The 20,687-nt window shown below is 41.0% G+C and overlaps 1 protein-coding gene across 3 annotated transcripts in view; it reads right to left on the reverse strand.

Annotated features, from left to right (window-relative positions):
- GRID1 (glutamate ionotropic receptor delta type subunit 1) overlaps positions 1 to 20,687 on the reverse strand; it is a 1,972,711-nt gene that overhangs the window by 702,813 nt on the left and 1,249,211 nt on the right. The gene's annotated exons all lie outside the window — the stretch shown is intronic.

Genomic DNA, 20,687 nt, shown 5'->3' on the forward strand with positions numbered 1-20,687 from the left:
GATAAGGTCCGCAACCTTACCCTAACGTGACGTGACGAGGATGTTTCATCCTCTGCTCCCTCTGCGATGGCAATATAAGGTCCGCAACCTTACCCTAACGTAACGTGGATCAAGGAGGGTTGCCAGCCAGTATTGATCCCTCCTTGATACCACGAAAACGAGGATCCTTCTGCAGGCTTTTCATTATCAGGGAGGCCATGCAGCGTAGGTTTGCTGAGGCATCCGGTCCGGAATCCTCTGGGTCACTAAGGACGGCATGATCCGCAGCCACCTCCTCCCAGCCACGTACAAGTCCATGGGTTTCTTGGGACTGTAAATGATCCCATAAATACTGCTGCTGATGCTGAGTGCAAGGCTCCACCTCCATGCTGACACAATCCTCCTCTTCCTCCTCCTCCTCCTCCTCCTCGTCCTCTTCCTGTGTGATTGGTGGGCACACAGGAACACTATCTGGATAAAGGGGGCCTTGAGAGCTAAGGAAGTCCTCCTCTTCCTGCCTCTGTTCTGCCCCAAGTGCCCTGTCCATTATTCCACGCAGCGTGTGCTCCAACAGGTGAACAAGGGGGACAGTGTCACTGATACATGCACTGTCACTGCTCACCATCCTCGTGGCCTCCTCAAATGGTGACAGGACAGTGCATGCATCCCTGATCATGGCCCACTGGCGTGGGGAAAAAAATAACAAGCTCTCCTGACCCTGTCCTGGTGCCATAGTCGCACAGGTACTCATTGATGGCCCTCTGCTGCGTGTGCAGCCGCTGCAGCATGGCCAACGTTGAGTTCCTCCTGGTGGGCATGTCACAGATTAGGCGGTTCTTGGGCAGGTTAAATTCCTTTTGGAGGTCAGCCAGCTGAGCACTGCCATTATATGACTGGCAGAAATGCACACAGACTTTCCTGGCCTGCCTCAGGACATCCTGTAAGCCCGGGTACCTGCCCAAGAACCGCTGCACCACCAAGTTAAGGACATGAGCCAAACAGGACACATAGGTCATTTGTCCTTGTCGGAGGGCGGAGAGGAAGTTGGTGCCATTGTCGCAAACCACCATTCCTGCCTTAAGTTGGCGTGGCGTCAACCACCTCTGAACCTGCCCCTGCAGAGCTGACAGAACCTCTGCCCCAGTGTGGCTCCTGTCCCCCAAGCACACCAGCTCAAGCACCGCATGGCATCTTTTGGCCTGCGTAGTTGTGTAGCCCCTTGAACGCCTACGGAGCACCACTGGTTCTGAGGACAAAGCACAGGAAGAGGCCATGGAGGAAGAAGAAGGGGAGGGGGTGGAGGAGAGAGGTGTGTCAGAATCACTAGTAGTAGCATTTTGGAGGCGTGGTAGCGGACCAACCTCCAACACTACTGCACCTTGTCCTGCATCCTTCCCAGCTGCCAGCAGAGTCACCCAATGTGCCATGAAACTTAGGTAACGCCCCTGTCCATGCCTGCTGGACCATGAGTCAGCGGTAATATGCACCTTACCGCTGACTGCCCTGTCCAGCGAGGCATGGACATCGCCTTCCACATGCCGGTAGAGAGCCGGAATCGCCTTCCGTGAGAAAAAGTGGCGTTTGGGTACCTGCCACTGAGGAACCGCACATTCCACAAACTCATGGAAGGGGGCAGATTCTACCAACTGAAAAGGTAGCAGTTGAAGTGCTAGCAATTTTGCCAAGCTAGCATTAAACCACTGGGCATGTGGATGGCTGGGAGCGAACTTCTTTTGGTGGTGCAGCAGCTGGGGCAGGGAAATTTGCCTGGTACAATCTGACGTTGGTGTACCGATAGCAGATTGCCCATAATTACTTGGCTGTGACACACCTAATTCTACACCTTCATTCCTCTCAGTGCAGGTCTCAGAGAGGACTGAAGGTATAGTGGGGTTGGAGAGCTCAGCTGATGAGGAGCAAGGAGAGGTCCTCTTTGTTCTTTGGTGTGGGTCTTTTAGGTATGCTTGCCAACGAACTGCACGGCAGGTCAACATATGTCTGGTCAAGCATGTGGTGCCCAAGCGGGAGATGTTTTGGCCACGCGAGATACGCTTGAGACATATGTTGCAAATAACAGCTGTGCGATCTGATGCACTCATCTCAAAAAAGCCCACACCAAAGAACTTTTGGAATAACGCGCAGAGACAGCAGCGCCCTGCACATGCGGAGCTTTGTGGTGTGATGCAGTCAGTGTGCTACCCTTAAGCTGGCCCTTGGAGGGCATCCTGCCTCGTTGGTGATGTGCCTCCTCCTGCTCCTCTCTCCTATCAGGCACCCACGTGGAGTCAGTGACCTCATCATCCCCTCCCTCCTCATCACTGGAGCAAACCTGGAAGTATGCTGCAGCAGGGGCAACATGACTGCCAGATTGCTGTCCTTCTTGGGCACCCCCTCTGTCTGGGCTCACGTTACTGCCTTCCTCTAGCTGAGTACCATCATCGGAGCCTTCAAAACGCTGGGCATCCTCCTGGAGCATGTACCCAACACTGTGGTCAAACAGTTCGGGGGACTCCTCAGGAGTACATGGTGGGGCTAGGGAAGCAGTGACTGATTCCATTGAGCTGAGGGAAGAGGCCAGGTTGGCAGCTGCTTTGCCAGACAAAGTACCCTGAGCATGGGTGAAAGAGGATGTGGAGGATGAGAACGGCTTGGTCATCCACTCGACCAAGTCTTCCGCATGTTGTGGCTCAACACGGCCAGCTGCCGAAAAAAAGGCCAAGCGTGTCCCACGGCCACGTGCTGATGAGGATGCACCGTGTCCATGACCAGCACTGTTGCCTCTAGACACAGAGCCTGCTTTCCCTCTTTTTTTAGCTTGTGACTGTCTGCCTCTCCTTGTTGGCCTTCCAGACATACTAATGGCCTGCAGTGAGATGTAGCTGCACTAAGCTGGGATATATATATATATATATATATACATATACATATACACTGATACTGCAGCTAGCAAAATCAACTGCCTGCCTGTAGTATTATTAGTATGGGAACATCACCAATCTTCTACAGATAGCTTTAGCTGAACACTGTGCAGAGGTCGCACTACACTAACTTGTAGCTTTAGCTGAACACTGTGCAGAGGTCGCACTACACTAACGTGTAAATAATGTAGCTGCCTGCGGTAGTGATAGGATCAGAAAAACACCACCAATCTTCTACAGGTAGCTTTAACTGAACACTGTGCAGAGGTCGCACTACACTAACTCGTAGCTTTAGCTGAACGCTGTGCAGAGGACACATTACACTAACGTTTAAATAATGTAGCTGCCTGTGGTAGTGATAGGATCAGGAAAATACCACCAACCTTCTACAGGTAGCTTTAGCTGAACACTGTGCAGAGGACGCACTACACTAACGTGTAAATAATGTAGCTGCCTGCGGTAGTGATAGGATCAGAAAAACACCACCAATCTTCTACAGGTAGCTTTAGCTGAACACTGTGCAGAGGTCGCACTACACTAACTCGTAGCTTTAGCTGAACACTGTGCAGAGGACACACTACACTAACGTTTAAATAATGTAGCTGCCTGTGGTAGTGATAGGATCAGGAAAACACCACCAACCTTCTACAGGTAGCTTTAGCTGAACACTGTGCAGAGGTTTCACTACACTAACGTGTAAATAATGTAGCTACCTGCGGTAGTGATAGGATCAGATAAAACACCACCAATCTTCTACAGGTATCTTTAGCTGAACACTGTGCAGAGGTCGCACTACACTAACTTGTAGCTTTAGCTGAACACTGTGCAGAGGTCGCACTACACTAACTTGTAGCTTTAGCTGAACACTGTGCAGAGGTCGCACTACACTAACTTGTAGCTTTAGCTGAACACTGTGCAGAGGTCGCACTACACTAACTCGTAGCTTTAGCTGAACACTGTGCAGAGGACGCACTACACTAACGTTTAAATAATGTAGATGCCTGCGGTAGTGATAGGATCAGGAAAACACCACCAACCTTCTACAGGTAGCTTTAGCTTAGCAGAGTATATAGGGCAGGCCCCTACTTTCAAACATCCAACTTACAAACAACTCCTACTTGCAAACAGAAGGAGACAACAGGTAGTGAGATGAAATCTACCCCTAGGAAGGGAAATTCTCTCCTGTCAGAGTTAATATGGGAAAAACGTGTCTCCTCTCCACTGATGCTTTATCAACAATCCTTATTTCACTAAAAACCCCAAATTGTCAAAAAACATTTGTCATTGGGACAGAAAGTGAGGTGAAATCTTCTGAAGAGGTATACAGACAGCAAAACAAATGTCACAGGGGTGATAACCCTTCCCTATGTTTTCCAAAAAGCTTAAAATAGATTTTTTGGCTGGAGCTACACTTTAAAAATGTACCAGTTCAAAATTACAAACAGATTCTACTTAACAACAAACCTACAGTCCCTGTCTTGTTTGCACCGCCTGTATACTGCCGTTCAGAGTATATAGGGCCTGCGGGCCCCACGCCTTTCCTTTTTTAAATTTGGGTGCGGGGTTCCCCTTAATACCTATACAAGACCCAAAGGGCCTGGTAATGGACTGGGGGGGTACCCATGCTGTTTGTCTCACTGATTTTCATTCATATTGCCAGGACCCAACATTACATTGCAGCCACAAGCAGTTTTAAATTACTTTTATTCCTTTAAAAATGTCATTTTGTGCAGGGACTGTTCTAAGCACGGGAAACACGCGCCACTTTACAGGCATATTATGGACACCCCCCAGGTACGATATTTAAAGGAATATTTCACTTTTTTTCACTTTAAACATCATTAAAATCACTGCTCCTGAAAAAACTGCCGTTTTTAAAACTTTTTTTATCATTGATACTTGTCCCCTGGGCAGGACCCGGGTCCCCAAACCCTTTTTAGGACAATACCATGCAAATTAGCCTTTAAAATTAGAACTTTTGATTTTGAACGTTCGAGTCCCATAGACTTCAATGGGGTTCTAAAGTTTGCGCAAATTTTTAGTCCGTTCGCAGGTTCTGGTGCGAACCGAACCGGGGGGTGTTCGGCTCATCCCTAGTCAGAAACCATGAATCAGACTGAGACAGAAGTACAGTTTAATCACACTTGTTTAGTAATAATAAAAATAGGTAAACAGAGTAAACATAGTCAAAACATAGCCAGAGTTCAGGAATCTGAAAGGATAGTCAGACAAACCAAAATGTCAGGGAGCCAGAGATGAGCGTAGTAGAACAGCAAGCAGGATCTGGAACCAGAAGGAATGTCAGCCAAGCAAGTCTTTAACAGGAACACAGGAGAGCGTCTCTAGAGATGTGATCAAGATGAAGGCAGAGATCATCTGGACTTGACGGCTTAAGTAGGCAGGACTGATGAGCAGGGTATCATCAACAGGTGAGTCACTGTGGAGAGATAGGAGCTGGCAATTAGCTGACAGCTGACTAGCTAGCTTTGAGAAGGAAGGGCTGAGCCAAGCCCTGACACCGTATAGAACACAGAGGGGTCGATTTAGATGGAATAATAAAGGGAGGGTTTTTTTCACACCCAATTACCAACAACAGGGGGGGTGGAGGGGTTGGAAAGAAGCCTATCGTTCACCCCAACACACCCCACATACACAAGAAATAAAGAAGAGAAAAAAAAAGAAATAAGAGAGAGAGAATGTAGAGGCGGGTGAATGAAAGAGAAAAAGCCTAAATGCAGGAATTTTTAATCTTGCAGGGGTTCAATTTTCAAAGGATGAATTATTGGTTCTGAAGGTGAAATTAAAATATGCCCCTGCTAAATTTTTGGATAAATTTGAATTGTATATAGACATTGAGAACTGTTCAAGGAAATGTAATATAACATTTTTTTTTTAATGAAAAGAAATGTAAAGATAAACATGAGGAACCCTCTGGTTTTATACAGAGTAATCTTAAAAATAAATCTGTTTTAATCCAAAATCTACCTCTACTAAATACCTGGACATGTTTAAAAAATATGGTGCAGGATTAAATAAAGCATTTGAAGATGTCTAAAAATAAAAGGAATAAAGATGAAATGTTTGCTATCAAAGAATTAGAGAAGAAAAAGGGGATAGTGATTAGACCAACAGATAAAGGTGGGGGGGGGGGGGGGGGTCTTGTGACCTTAAGCAAAACTCAGTATGAGACAGAAATGTAGAGGATCCTTGGGGATAAGGAAACGTACAGAAAATTAAAAGGTGACCCCACTTTGAAATTAAAAAAGAAACTTAATGACTGGATAGGAAAAGGAAAAGAACATAAGATATTAAATAAAAAAGAGGCAAAATACTTATATCCAAAGGCACCATGAATACCAGTGATCTACCCGTTACCTAATATGCATAAGGAAAAACCACCAGGGAGACCAATTTTAAGTGGGATTGACTCACTTTATTCCCGCCTAGAAGAATACCTGGACATCTATTTCCAACCATTGGCAACAAAAGGGCAGGCATTTTAAAGACAGTCAAGATATTATTTCCCTATTACAGGAGCAAGAGGTTGATGACTCCACAATATTGGTGACATGGAGTCATTATACACCAATATTAGGCAAAAGGATGCTATAAATGCACCTGAGTAGGCTTTACAAAAATATTCAGATATGAAACAGGAGCAAATTCAATTTATCCTAGATGGACTAGATATGGCAATGTCCAATAATTATGTTTGGCACCAGGGGGAGTATTTCAATAAAATTAAAGGTGTAGCTATGAGGGCAAAGTATGCACCAAGTATAGCAAATATCTTGGCCTGAGCTTGGATGTTACCACAAATTTATATCCTGGTAATATGGAAAGGATCTGAGGAAAGGTTAAAAGAGTTTTTAACCTCATTAAACAGTAATGCTTACAATATCAAATTAACAGCAAATTGGAAGTTTAGATACTATCCAATTTCTGAACCTGGAACTATATAATATTTTAAAGAGGTTGATAGAAATGGGTATGTATCCACTAGGAGTTGTCACCACCCTAGGTGGATTGGAGCTATCCCTAAAGGCCAGTTTATAAGAATTAAATTATCATACCCAATATAAGATTGTAGAAAAAAATTGCACGTAAATATTGGCCAATATTGTTAAAGGATCCTAAAACACTCTCAAAAACAACCATTGAGATATAGAAAAGCCTCTGGAATACAAAACAAAAAAGCCAAAAATGTGTTGGATCCCCCCAAATGACCTACCACCTTTTTAGGTAGAAAAGGATTCTTTAGATGTGGTTGGTGTATTTCTTGTAGAACCACTATTGATAAAAGAAGAAGTGGAACATTTCTCTGGTACCACAGGACAAAATTATGACATTAATAAATGAATTACGTGTCATACTAAACATGTCACCTATCTTCTTACTTGTCCCTGTAAGTTAAAATATGTAGGGAGGACCACTAGACCCTTATTTAAAAGAAAAAACGAACATGTTAACAATATGAAAAAGGGTTGCATCAAACATAATGTATCTAGCCACTTTATGAAGATGCATAATAGAGACCCATCTGGCCTTAGGTTTATAGGTATAGATAGGGTCTATAGACACTGGAGATAGAGTGATCTTCGGAAACAGATCTCCCAGAATAAAACATGGTGGATACGTGAGATTGGTTCTTTGTTTCCATCAGGACTCAATACAGATATTGACCTAAATTGTTACATCACCAACTACTAGTTAGTTGGAATCAGGTGGTGTTTTCACATGGAGCTATAAGGCTTTGGTAATCGCAACCTGGCCCATTGTGATAAACAAGATTTCAGTATAATCAGATTAAGACAGCCATCTTCTTTTCCATTAGATGTTTTGTCAAGTTTCTTCTTCATTTTTAGTACCAATACCACTATGTTTTTTTACATTTGGATATACAGTATCTCACAAAAGTGAGTGACAACACTGAAGAAATGACACTTTGCTACAATGTTAAGTAGTGAGTGTACAGCTTGTATAACAGTGTAAATTTTCTGTCCCCTCAAAATAACACACAGCCATTAATGTCTAAACCTCTGGCAACAAAAGTGAGTACACCCCTAAGTGAAAATGTCCAAATTGGGCCCAAGGTGTCAATATTTTGTGTGGCCACCATTATTTTCCAGCACTGCCTTAACACTCTTGGGCATGGAGTTCACCAAAGCTTCACAGGTTGCTATTAATGTCTAAACCACAGGCAACAAAAGTGAGTACACCCCTAAGTGAAAATGTCCAAATTGGGCCCAATTAGCCGTTTTCCCTCCCCGATGTTTTGTGACTTGTTAGTGTTACAAGGTCTTAGGTGTGAATGGGGAGCAGGTGTGTTAAATTTGGTGTTATTGCTCTCACTCTCTCATACTGGTCACTGGAAGTTCAACATGTCACCTCATGGCAAAGAACTCTCTGAGGATCTGAAAAAAAGAATTGTTGCTCTACATAAAGATGGCCTAGTCCAGCGATGGTGAACCCTGGCACCCCAGATGTTTTGAAACTACATTTCCCATGATACTCAACTACACTGCAGAGTGCATGAGCATCATGGAAAATGTAGTTCCAAAACATCTGGGGTGCCAAGGTTCGCCATTACTGGCCTAGGCTATAAGAAGATTGCCAAGACCTTGAAACTGAGCTGCAGCACCGTGGCCAAGACCAAGTTATTTTAAATGGACAGAAAATTTACACTGTTATATAAGCTGTACACTCACTGCTTTACATTGTAGCAAAGTGTCATTTCTTCAGTGTTGTCACATGAAAAGATATAATAAAATTCTACAAAAATGTTAGGAGTGTATTCACTTTTGAGAGATACTGTAGGGCGGTGTCATTCACAACCCAGCCACATGATAAAAAACGAGGTTCCTAATTAAAGAGATAATTATTAACACTCTTTTCAGATGCATTGGAAAGTTTCCTTTATTTCTCTATATGGAGTTTCGCTTGGGGTTATAGGGGTGTGTTAATTACAACCTAAACCCATTGTTAAAAATAAGGTTTAGTCTAATTAAACCTAGAAAACCATTGTTATCCCCAATAGATGTTTTGAAAAGTTTCCCCACTGTGTATTTTGTATTTTAATTATATACATTTACAATGGGTCTTCTTGCTTTTTTTGTATCAATAAAACCCAATATGCAGTGGCTCCAACCCATATGATATGAAAACGTATTCATGTGATGTGTCTTTTACCACTAGATGGTGGTATCGACATATCGAATGAATATTTCAATGATTCAAATGATCCACTGTCATGAAATTAGAGATTAAAAGTTTTTTTTTTTCAGTATACTTTTACTTAATGTGGTTTCTATGCTAATTATGTGATTGAATTAAGGAATGTGCTGCCATTTTGGCATTTAATATAAGTGATTTTAAGTCGATTTGTTTTTTAATGATTAAACATGTTTGGCATTGTTTTATTTGTTGTTATATGCTCGTTTGTAAAGGTGAGATACCAAGATGTACAGCGGCTATGATATTACAACTTTTTCGGGTTTATTTAAGCTTAGATGTATGAAGATTTTTGGTAACCAATCAAATTGCATGGTGGGGTTTATAGGGCTACAATAAAATGGCGGCGGGTAAACTTCCTGATGATGTGTTGCCCACGAAATGCATTGAGGCTGCACGCTTGCCCGCATTAACGTCATTTCCAGTACTCTTGGTTCCGACTTCCGCTGTGTCAGAATGCAACTTGAAGGAACTGTGTTTTTCTACTCTGCTGGCTGTACATGTTGATGCTGACTTATTAGCACCTCAAAATATAAGTGCACATTCACTTTACTTGGATATTTGTTTTAATAAACGTGTTGCGCTATGATACATATTTTGCTTCTTCCAAGCTTTATTGTTATATAAACCTAAGGAGACATCTATGGATTGAGCTTAAGCTAAGGATTACCCCCTTCCGATTTATATCGCCACCCAAGGGATCTGATTGTTACAAGGCCCATTATACTTAGACATCTGGTGAGTTTGTATTTCTCCCACACAAATGATGGTGGAGCACGGATCCACCATAAATTACATAATACATAAATTATTCTGTTTTTACAGTGTTTGGATTCCTCCTGAGGACTTTCTCCCCTTTTTTTTTTCACATTTTTTCACTGTATTGTTTTTTGTTGTTTACAGTGTTATTTTTAACACATTTTTGCCTTAGCGCCAAACTTTTTTATTTTCTACAACTAACACTTAATCCTTTCCTTCCCCCTGGAGGGGTTCCCCTGGAGATGGGCACAAGGGATACCTCATCAGCCAGATAAGACTAATGATTGTTTAATGGAGAGAATCAATCCATTTGAACTATGTTTGGCCCAAGGCCTGATTGACGGTTATACTTGGCAAATCTTCAGTAAAGAAGAATTTTTTCTGCATGTGGCCTCTGTGTGAGTTATTCAGATAATGCAGCAGATGAAGTGAGTGAGTAGAGTTACAGTGATGCCACCTGGCTGTTGAGCCCTCTAGCCATTGATGGTGAAACACAATAAAGAGTTGGCACTTTTGAGTGGAGAAATCATATTTGCAGCTACACTATGTATTTTGTAAAAGAGCAGAGATCGGATTGCTGCTCTCATGCATCTATTCTCTTTAGCGATGCGTGAAGGAGAGTTTTTTTTTTTTGTTCAGCAGGCATGCTTTCAGTCTGCAGAGAAAGGGGACAAGCAGATCTGGAGCAATGCTTTGGACTTGGGATGTTTCAATAACATGGAACAAATATTATCAACAAAAACAACCATATTAATTATTGAAGGAAAGCAGAAGAATACTTTAGAAATCCTACATTATTTCATTTTAAATGAAAACATGATGAAAGGAGAATTGCTGTTATACCAGAGAAACTCAGCAGTCATCAGACTAGAATGATATGTAATTATTTGCAATTTGCATGTAAATGTATCTGTGTACAATACCTGTGCCTTCACAGCTAGATAGCTAAAAGACATAAGGAAAAAAAACTGTCTTTCCTTACACTGCTAAGAATATAAAAAAAACATGCATTTCTATTTAATGTGATAATAATCATCTAAACAACATATTGTTCAATGAATGAATAATAATAAATAACATGAACTGCAGTTACAATATAGTTTGGTCAAGGGGGTTCAACTTAAAAACATATTTCTTTCTTAGTAGCTTGTCTTTAGGTCTATAATTGCCCCAAAAGTTACAGTATATACTGTAGCTGCTTTAGAAGCAATACTAAAACTGCAATTTTCTTTACCCATGGTCTGTGCACGGATATGTTTTTTTTTATGTTTTTACACTGCTTATAGTGAATTTGTAAGCCATGTTTAACTTTCAAAAGTAAAAGTCCTGGCAAAGCAGGCCATGCACATTGTAATATAATTGTAAAATAACTTGTTCAAATCTACCAAAACTGGCCCTTGCACACCATAGTTAGAGGTAGGACTTGCGTATAGTCCATTTAAAAGCAGATAGTGCAACATGACTGTTATTTCCTTCATTTAGCAGAAAACCTCTGTGTACTTCTGTTAAAGTAGATGGAGCATGACCTCTTGGCTAAGGCCAACAAACAGGCTATTCCCTGCCCAATCAAAATGTCCTTTCTAGACACTGATAAATTCATATTTATTTTTTCCCTTAAGGAAAATTAACAATTTCCCAGAAAATTTGTTTTGCCCTTTTAGTACAACAACTAGAGTTAATGAGAGGTTGAGTTAATGTGTTTCTTTTTTTAAACCTAACCATGCTGATATTTGTTAGCTGAGCTTTATGACCAGCCAAATAACAGCCCACAAGGCAAGAGATGATACTTGGTCACATCTAAACTGCAGAAACTATTTTGGTTCTGCTCTCCTAAGAGGGTTTGCTGCTTGACTTGTTCAGCATGACACATATGGAAAAAATCTGAACTTACAAAGCTGCACTGAAATCTCAAGCGAGTATATCAGCCCAGCCTGAGTTCCACCCTGCTGGACTACAGAACACCTCACACTTATGTTATAGGTATGAGGAGAGAGGGACGTGATTTATAGTCTACCAAGGAATGACTTTAGCAGGGCATTTTTCTAGATATATGTTCTAGTAGAGTGGAGCATATATAGAAACCATGTCAGGATTGTATTGTTGTGTCCCCAGTTCTCTTTCTTTAGCCCAGGTGATGGGTGTCAGACAGAATTAGAAGTGAGGGACAATATCACTGGGGACATCGCAGTATTTTAAACTTGAATTAAAAAAAAAATTAGTGGGACATAGACAGCAGAATTTAAAAACCCACTTTGGTTCTAACTCTCGTTCTTTAAAAAACTAAAAAGAAATAAATACAAAATTCTGTTACAATCATTTACAAATGACTATAGAGTCATTATCAAATTTGGATACTTATTATTGTTGTGCAGATTTAACCACTTACGGACCGCCCGCCGCAGTTTTACTTCGGCTGTTTGAAGGAGGATATCACTGTGATGGCAGCAGCTAGCTGCCATAATCCCAGTATCCTCTTCTTCAGCGGGTGGTCCGCTACAAGATAAAAGTGGTCTCTGCAGCGGATTTGCTGTGAGATCACTTTTATCGGTGTAGGGAGAGGGCCCCCCGCCGCGATCCGGTGCCCTCCATCGCTTACCGGAGCAGTCGGCAGTGGTGGAGGAGATCGCGTCTTGTCTCCTGCTTGACATGGAGACGAGTGAGGGGAAGATGGCCCCCATCCATCTCCATACAATTGCTGGGCGGAAGCGACATCAAAACACCCACAGCTCTTAAAGGGCCATTTTTTTAAATGATTTTTTTAAATGACAATTTTTTTTTATTGCATTGTAGTGTAAATGTGAGATCTGAGGTCTTTTTGACCTCAGATCTCATATTTAAGAGGTCCTATCATGCTTTTTTCTATTACAAGGGATGTTTACATTCCTTGTAATAGGAATAAAAGTGATTAAAAAAAAAAAAAACAGAGTAAAAATAAAAAATAAAAGGTAAAATAAATAAGAAAACAAAAAAAATTTAAATGAGCTCGCGTGCAGAACATATACGTGAGTAGCGCCCGCATATGAAAACAGTGTTCAAAACAGGTATCGCCGCGATCGGTAGAGTGAGAGCAATAATTCTAGCCCTAGACCTCCTCTGTAACTCAAAACATGCAACCTGTAGAATTTTTTAAACGTCGCCTATGGAGATTTTTAAGGGTAAAAGTTTGTCGCCATTTCACGAGCGGGCGCAATTTTGAAGCGTGACATGTTGGGTATTAACTTACTCGGCGTAACATTATCTTTCACAATATAAAAAAAATGGGCTAACTTTACTGTTGTCTTATTTTTTAATTCCAAAATGTGTATTTTTTCCAAAAAAAAGTGTGCTTGTAAGACCGCTGCGTCAATACGGTGTGACAGAAAGTATTGCAAGGGCCACCATTTTATTCTCTAGGGTGTTAGAAAAAATGTATAATATTGGGGGTTCTAAGTAATTTTCTAGCAAAAAAAACAGTTTTTAACCCCTTCCCGCCGACCGTACGCATATCTGCGTACTCGGCTTTCGGGGGTTATACCGGAATGATGCCCGCAGCTGCAGGCATCATCCCGGTACCGTTGTTTTTTAGCGGGTGATCGGCTACCCGTATATAACAACCGATGCGGCTAAAAGCCGTTCGGCTGTTATACCGGAGGAGCGGGAGGGGACATCCCCCCTCCCGCCGCCTCCCGCCACTCTTACCGGGCCTCCCGTGCGATCGGGAGGCCCGGTGTCCAATCGGCTGCCTCCGGCAGCTGTGGGCGGGCTGGAACGAAGCTGTGGGTAGCTTCGTTCCAGCCTTCTCAATGTAAACGCGGAAGCAACGTCATGACGTCACTTCCCGTTTACTCGGCTGCCAATGGTGCCGAATTTAAAAAAATACACAGTATTCAGAATCGCCGTTTTCGGCGATCTGAATACTTTGAAGTGCAAAGGAGGGATCGGGGGTCTTTTAGACCCCCGATCCCTCCATAAAGAGTACCTGTCACCACCTATTACTGTCACAAGGGATGTTTACATTCCTTGTGACAGCAATAAAAGTAAAAAAAAAAAAACATTTTTTTTAAAACACAATTTATAAGTCTAAAAATAAATTAAATAAATAAAAAAAAAAATGTTAAAGCGTCCCCGTCCCCGCGAGCTCGTGCAGTGAAGAAAACGCATACGGAAGTCACGCCCGCATATGTAAACGGTGTTCAAATCACACATGTGAGGTATCGCCACGATCGTCAGAGCGAGAGCAATAATTCTAGCCCTAGACCTCCTCTGTAACTCTAACCTGGTAACCGTAAAAAAAAATTTAAAGCGTCGCCTATGGAAATTCATAGCTACCATAGTTTGTCGCCATTCCACGAGTGTGTGCAATTATAAAGCGTGACATGTTTGGTATCTATTTACTCAGCGTAACATCATCTTTCACATTATGCAAAAAAACTGGGGTAACTTTACTGTTTGGATTTTTTAAAATTCATGGAAGTGTCCCTTTTCCAAAAATTTGCATTTAAAACACCGCTGCACAAATACCGTGTGATATAAAATATTGCAACAATCTCCATTTCATTCTCTAGATTCTCTGCTAAAAAAATATATATACTGTGTTTGGGGGTTCTAAGTAATTTTCTAGCAAAAAATATGGATTTTAACTTGTAAACACCAAATTTCAAAAATAGGCTTAGTCATGAAAGGGATATCTTGTAAACAACAAATCTCAGAAAGAGGCTAAGTGGTTAAACTGACTTCCTTTGCATGACATCTCTAGTGGAAAATCAATGTGTTCAGCATCATTCAGCCATAAATTATCACTTACAATAATTCAGAAATATGCATTATATTCTTGGGAAAAAAAACATTTGCATTATCAATCAATCTGTTGCTATAGATAATGCATTACTATGCATTATCTATAGCAACATATCCCAAACATACCAGCTACAGCGAACACAGCCTTATTATTCAGCCATCCTGTTGAAGAATAATACTGTTGTGGCACTAATGAGCAACTGGGAGAGGGTTTTAGCAAAGCTGAATCAAAGAAGTGCTTAACCCTCTTGATTGGTACCTGGGATTTTGACACATAACGTTCCCTTCTCTCAGGTGCATTAGCTGTACAATTTCTTTATATTACATACCAAGTATGTAACCACAGTCCAATTATAAAAACATGCCTGTTGAGATTTTTAGCATCCAGGGCTGCAATGTGTGGAGGCAGAACAAGTGCTTGTCTTGGTCACACTTGGAAATGGAGAGCAGAACTTAGTGAAGGTCTCAAGGAGCCATCTCCACATGCAAATATAACCTTCTCTCGTTATGTTACAGCCTCCTGCTTTTTCTAGTTTTTTCCTAGGCAAGACGATATAACAATCTGTCTACAGATGCAGAAGGGGATATCAGAGCATCAGGTTCTATTTCTCAAGAAAATATTCTTCTTTACTAAGAATTAAGAATGGTAAAGTGGCACAAATTGTACATCAGGCTGATTCCCAATACTGATTTATCCTGCTAATTAGCAGATAGGGATTTCAAAATCTGATCTGGCAGTATTTAATTGAACTGCTTTTTTTACGTTTTTATTATTTATCTGTTTTTTAAATTATTTTTACATTTCAAATATGGTGTGATAACCCATAAAAATGCTAGCTAAGCACACTTAGTATATTGACCAGTTTATTTGTGATATCAACCCATTCACCTTTCAGGAACACATCCATCAAGAAGATCCAAGAAAAAAGTCAGTATCTGAAAGCACATTTTCTAGTGCTGATAATACTTTTAGAGACAGACAGACAGACAATATGTGGGTGTGTTGTTGAGGGTTGGTACTATAAACTAGCTGTGGAAACCAGAGAGCTAGCAAGTGAGATCTTGTCTTTTAGACCTCTTGGTGGAAATTGCAGATGCTGCATAGGGTTCCACATTGGCAGAAGAACACAAGTCATTGCTCTCCCCAGGGCTTAAGTGTTTCTTCTTGGCAGAGTTAAAATTAGGAGGAAGGGTCCCTGGTTCTTTTTGAGGGAGTAAGGAACAATGTTGTTGAGAAGGGTTAGGTTATAAAAAAATATCCAAATCTTTGATGATTCCTAGGAGCACCATCAGAAAGAACATGGCACAACAGCAAACCTGCCAAGAGATGGCCGCACACCAAAACTCATGGATCGGGCAAGGAGGGCATTAATCAGAGAGGCAGCACAGAGACCTAAGGTAACCCTGGAGGAGCTGCAGAGTTCCACAGCAGAGACTGGAGTATCTGTACATAGGTCGACAATAAGCCGTACGCTCCACAGAGTTGGGCTTTATGGCAGAGTGGCCAGAAGAAAGCCATTACGTTCAGCAAAAAACAAAATGGCACATTTTGAGTTTGCGAAAAGGCATGTGGGAGACTCCTAAAAAATGTATGGAGGAAGGTACTCTGGTCTGATGAGACTAAAATTTAACTTTTTGGCCATCAAAGAAAACGCTATGTCTGGTGCAAACCCAACACACCACATCACCCAAAGAACACCATCCCCACAGTGAAACATGATGGTGGGGATGTTTTTCAGCAGTCGGGACTGGGAAACTGGTCAGAGTTGAGGGAAAGATGGATGGTGCTAAATACAGGGATATTCTTCAGCAAAACCTGTACCACTCTGTGTGTGATTTGAGGCTAGGATGGAGGTTCACCTTCCAGCAGGACAATGACCCCAAACACACTGCTAAAGCAACACTTGAGTGGTTTAAGGCAAAACATGTAAGTGTGTTGGAATGGCCTAGTCAAATCCCAGACCTCATTCCAATAGAAAATCTGTAGTCAGACTTAAAGATTGATGTTCACAGGTGCAAACCATCCAACTTGAAGGAGCTGGAGCAGTTTTGCAAGGAGGAAAAAAATCCCAGTGGTAAGATGTGGCAAGCTCATAGAGACTTATCTAAAGCGACTGGGAGTTGTGATAGCCACAAAAGGTGGCTCTACAAAGTATTGACTTTAGGGAGGTGATTAGTTATGTACATTGACTTTTTCGGTTATTTTGTCCTATTAGTTGTTTGCTTCACAATAAAAAAAAAAAAATTTCACCAAAGTTGTGGGCATGTTGATCTAAATTAAATGATGCAAATCCTCAAACAATCCATGTTAATTCCAGGTTGTGAGGCAACAAAACATAACAAATGCCAAGGGGGTGAATACTTTTGCAAGGCACACATATATATATATATATATATATATATATATATATATACAGTATCTCACAAAAGTGAGTACACCCTTCACATTTTTGTGAATATTTTATTATATCTTTTCATGTGACAACACTGAAGAAATGACGCTTTTCTACAATGTAAAGTAGTGAGTGTACAGCTTGTATAACAGTGTAAATTTGCTGTCCCCTCAAAATAACCCAACACACAGCCATTAATGTCTAAACTGCTGGCAACAAAAGTGAGTACAACCCTAAGTGAAAATATCCAAACTGGGCCCAAAATTTCAATATTTTGTGTGGCCACCATTATTTTCTAGCACTGCCTTAACCCTCTTGGGCATGGAGTTCATGAGAGCTTCATAGGTTGCCATCGGAGTCCTTATCTCCTCCACCTTCCGTTTGAGGATGCCCCACAGATGCTCATAAGAGTTTAGGTCTGGAGACATGCTTGGCCAGTCCAGCACCTTTACCCTCAGCTTCTTTAGCAAGACAGTGGTCATGTTGGAGTCGTTATCATGTTGGAACACTGCCTAGGAATGGCCTTGAAATGGCCTAGTCAAAACCCAGAACTCAATCCCATAGAGAATCTGCGTTCAGACTTAAAGATTGCTGTTCGCAAGCACAAACCATCCAACTTGAAGGAGCTGGGGCAGTTTTGCAAGGAGGAATGGGTAAAAATCACAGTGGTAAGAGGTGGCAAGCTCATAGAGACTTATCCAAAGGGACTTGGAGCTGTGATAGCCGCAAAAGGTGGCTCTATAAAGTATTGACTTTAGGGGGGTGAATAGTTATGCACATTGACTTTTTCTGTTATTTTGTCCTATTTGTTGTTTGCTTTACAATTAAAAAAAAAAAAACATCTTCAAAGTTGTGAGCATGTTCTGTAAATTAAATGATGCAAAACCTTAAACAATCCATATTATTTCCAGGTTGTGAGGCAACAAAACACGAAAAATGTCAAGGGGGTGAATACTTTTCCACGGCACTGTATATGTATACTGTATATATTGTAATGGAAGTGGCAGGAATGCACTGCAAACTGTCATCTTTATCAAATGCATACAAAATATATTTGTCACCTATTTTGCACTTCATTCATCCCAGCACTGCTAATTATATGCTGTTCATTGCATGCTGCTCATTTACTGCAGGGAAAAAAACTCTGAAGAGTTAAGAGCACAAATAAAGCAAATCCCTTCTGTGACAGACAAATAAGAAATTACCTAACCTACCAGTGTGTTTTTTTACTCTAATTACCTGCTAAATGCTTTGTGCATACATAATGCAAAGCAAAAGCAATATATTTCTAAAGCTCTAATTAGGTTCAGTTAGGATTAGAAGAATGGAGTTGGGACTTAGGCCTGTGCTGGTGATTGTCTTCTCAGTTCATATTTGTCCAAACACATTGCGGCAATCTCAGATCATTCAAAAGAGAAAAAAGCACTGCCTTTGAATTCACAGAAACAAAAGTAAGTGCAGTACATTAGGTCATAATCAGCAGGGCTTTGCTGCTACCCATGGCTGTATTTACACTTTTGTCTGCCTTAACCAGCAGGAAATGACCATTTATTATGTGCATACAGAACATTAGACAACACAGTCTCCTTAATGATGGGTTGTAGGAACTAATTAGGAAATTGTAAAGAAAATTGCTATTAAGTTAAACTTAACTATGTTAAGAAAATCTAGAGTAGAAGGGAACACTCTCTTTAGTTTAAACAAGGAACGGACATTGCAGTAGAATATCCTACTGCCTGATGACTGGGGGGGCACTGATCAAGAAGCAGTGGGATAGGGGTGCAAAAATCAAACTGCCACGGCTCAGTAAACACTAAAGAAGTTGAAATTCATAGAAGCTGGATCTGTCAAATTAAAAAAAATGCCCATTGTCTGAGCTAATAAGCAAAGGGTTGTCAAAAATAGCATGGGGATGGGCACTGCCCAAGGGAACATGTACCAAACAAACAAATAAATAAAAAAATAATTTGGTGCAGGGTGATTTTTTTAACACACTAACATTTAAAGGGAAAAAACGTGTTTTAAAATGGCAGCAAATTACATTTCCTTCCTAGCTTCTTTTTTAAATGAAAAAAACAACACACAGACACCAAAGGTAGCCTAAAATTAAAGACGTTCAAACATTTGACAAGTCCTTTATTTAAAAAGTAAAAATCCCCCAATTTCCCTCCTTAATTCATTGTCAGTTATGATGCCCACCACCCACTGACTCATTGAAAAAAAAAGAAAAATCCCATGACTTATCCCAACAGTACCCCAGGCTGAATGATAGCCCCCTGAGCTGGCATCAGCTATATAAGGCAACAGGTGGGGATAGTGGTGACATAATTGAACAAATATGACCAAGGAAAGTCACCACTTTCTCTACTCCTTTACTCTTGTGGAGGGGATTTCCGTTGACATCAGCATTTTCTAGGGACGTAGTGGGTACAGGCACCCACTGCTTCCTTAGAAACCACTGATGGTAGGAGTTCTTGTCCACTGCTTCCTTAGAAACCACTGATGGTAGGAGTTCTTGTCCACTGCTTCCTTAGAAACCACTGATGGTAGGAGTTCTTGTCCACTTTAAAAAGAAGGTGTACATTGTAAGAAAGCAACCAAATGCAGTATGTTAGCATGTACTGTACAAAAAAGGGTGATCTGCTTGAGTACCTCTATATGATCAGCAGAAATAGAATCAATCACTGCTCTGATTTGTGATCCATTTTTGGAAATAAACTTTTTTTCCTGTTTCTTGTCATTCTTTTTTTTTTTTTTTTTTTTTTTTTAAGTAGGAAGATTAAAGCAAAAGGAAAAATAGGTCAGTACCACAATTTCATTTATTTATTTAATGCCATTGAATAAAAGGAAAAATAACGGCATAATTTTCTCCCCATCCCAAATCACATTTTGTTCTTCCCGATGCACAAAGGCTTCAATATACTTGCTCACTGGATTGAGAGCTGCTGTTTCTGCTAAAATAGATGATGCCATGACACCACTGGGGAGTACACAAATGCTGGCATCATGGATTCATTCATATCTCCTTCATATAATATTCATAGTTGTTATACAGAGCTAATAACTAGCTACATCAAACATACTGTAGCTGCCAGCATTTCAATACATATTCCAGTAACCCTTGGCTGTTCTGTTTATCAGTGCTTTATATATCCATACTGGAGTATAGAAACAATAACAGCTAAGCTGTATATACTGTTATGACAATTTTGCTAATATTTTGCAACTTCAAAAATCAGGCAGAGAGAGGCACAGGTTGGCAGACAGATGTTTTCCAAGGGAAAGTCCTGCACACAACCTGGATCTTCTCAACACTTTCTCAAAGTTAAATGGACAGCTACAAAAAAACACAACAAAAAAGTAGTCCACTAACGCATTACAGCCATAAAGGCCTTAATCATAGATAGATATTTGTCATATGTGAGACTTTCCCCTGGGAATTCAGTGCAAATGCAGTAAATATCTCCACATTTCCCCATATGCCACCCAATCACTTCTACATACACTGGGACATACATCTCGTATGTCTCCTTAATCACTTAATGACTGTCTTAGATATAGAGTAAAAACATCCTGCGACCATGTGGTTATTCCAGGACCATGCCTGCCGCTGCTGCAGCCAAGGTTTTTT

The sequence above is a fragment of the Aquarana catesbeiana genome, linkage group LG08 (assembly GCF_042186555.1).
Source record: "Aquarana catesbeiana isolate 2022-GZ linkage group LG08, ASM4218655v1, whole genome shotgun sequence".
Lineage (NCBI taxonomy): Eukaryota > Metazoa > Chordata > Amphibia > Anura > Ranidae > Aquarana > Aquarana catesbeiana.